Here is a 2,052-nt window from a genome sequence, read left to right as displayed (position 1 = left end):
TGACCTAGATATGCCTGTAGGAATTGGGTCCAGGAGCAAAGAAACGTCTCATTATCATGTGTGATGCAGTCTGGATTCTCCCTAAATAATAGTAACCTCATGTCATTTTTCTGGTGCTCAGTATTCTGAATTCTAGTCTTAGTCAACTGTTTATTGACTGAGTCAACCAATTAATGGCAAATTTGCTCGTTATAATGCTACTTATGTATCATAAACACTTTTCACTTTGTTTTTAAAGCTTGACAGATTTTACTGAGACATCTGGCTTCAGGCATTACTTTCATTATGTTTTTGAAATAAATTAATTGCTATTTATGTTAGCTTTATTCACTGCTGCACCTGCTTTACTCTATTAGAATGCGATCATCTCCTAAGTCTTCTCACTCTTTGTTTGCAGATTTCAATGTGCTCTGCAGAGCATTTTGTCCCATGTTCTCCTCTCATATGAAAAAGGACTCTGTTTCATTCAGCACTCCATTTCCACAACCACGTGTCCTGTCACTTCAGTTGGACAAGCTACAGCAGTTTGTTAAAAAATGTTGATTGGTTGTGTGACTGAAAAAATCACTCTGTTCAGTTTTTCAATATAAAATGAATCATGAAAACTTTCAAAGATGCTAATGAATTAAATTTGAGATGTCACAATGTGCTGCACAGACTAAAAACTAACTGCACAGAAAGGTCATAATCAAATGAGATTGATGTATTCAGATAAATGAGAATTTCATCTTATTATTTACTATTTCTGCACGGTGGAAACATTTATTGCCCTTGTTCTCATATCTGAGTCTTGTGAGGATTTATCCTAATCTGACAAGAGGTAGAAAATGTTAATGTTCACTATATATCTATATTTTTACTCCTCAGAGGAGCAGAATTTTACCTTTCTAAATTGTAATCCACAATTGTTATGCTGGGAATCTGGATGGTGATGAAGTGAGAGAATAGGAATTTTCTGTGTGATCATCTAATTGAGCCTGAATCTGTTATGGGACCTTCGTAGTGGGGCTCTGACCTTCATGCCTGTGCTGTAGTTTATATCTTCACTGGCTGGTGTTCCTTTGCTTCACGGCAGTATCCATATTCTTTACCTTTGACTGTTAATCCCTGTTGACTATTCCTCTTTCCCCCCTTACCCCCCCCCCGACTCTCAATGTAGGCATCATGGGTAAGATGTGTGGTGGGTGGTTGATAGGAGAAATATTTCACCCCCCAGCTATGGAAAGACAATACAAATGACCTTCCTCTGGTGTGAAATATTTCAAGTTGAGAATGGTCTTCTTCTCCAGTGCCAGAAACACGATGACTTGTTTTGAATGTTCACTGGAGAACCTCAACAGGTTTTACAGTTAGATCATGAGCTCCACTAATGACCTGCCCCAGTGGTTTCTCACAGTCTCAGTAATCAGTACTCAGCCTCTAGAAATTTATCACATTTTAATTTATATATATACATATATTTTTTTAAATACATGGTTTCAGTGGTTTCTGATCCAGGTAAGCAGATTACTGCTGTGCCTCTCTGAATGCACCTCTCTCTAGATTTTTGGAGGCATTTTGATATGTCAATCCATGTCAGTTCTCTGATGCCCGCATGTAGGGACTCCCAGCATCCGTGCATCCGTGACTCACATTGCAGAAAACGGAGCTTATGACTGACTCAGAGGAGGAGACAGGCCAAGAGAGAGAGTGCAGGGGTCCATAGCGGAAAGAGAGTTGGAGGGGTCCAGAAAGGACCCAACGTGGGCACACAGGCACAGAGCTGTGGTAATCTCCATGTGAATAGATGTTATGGGGGATGAGTGCAAGCGGTGCCTCATGGCCCAACATCAAGCAAACCTGATCAACATTTTATCACCCCTTCTGCTTTGTACCCAAGTTCTTCCAGCTGAAACCTGGAAACCAGTCCCCTGGACTTTAAATGAAAACCATCCAGAGGTTAGTGGGTCTTATGAGCTCTTAGCTCTTGGATTGTTTTAGGACCATTCAGACAAGGCAGTATTTTCATAAAAATGTGTACTATACTCTTCACATTTTGCCAATTTTGTAGTG

Source organism: Tenrec ecaudatus, unplaced genomic scaffold (genome assembly GCF_050624435.1).
Source record: "Tenrec ecaudatus isolate mTenEca1 unplaced genomic scaffold, mTenEca1.hap1 Scaffold_252, whole genome shotgun sequence".
NCBI classification, from domain to species: domain Eukaryota; kingdom Metazoa; phylum Chordata; class Mammalia; order Afrosoricida; family Tenrecidae; genus Tenrec; species Tenrec ecaudatus.
The sequence above is the reverse complement of the archived record's forward strand: the minus strand, read 5'-3'. Positions refer to the sequence as shown.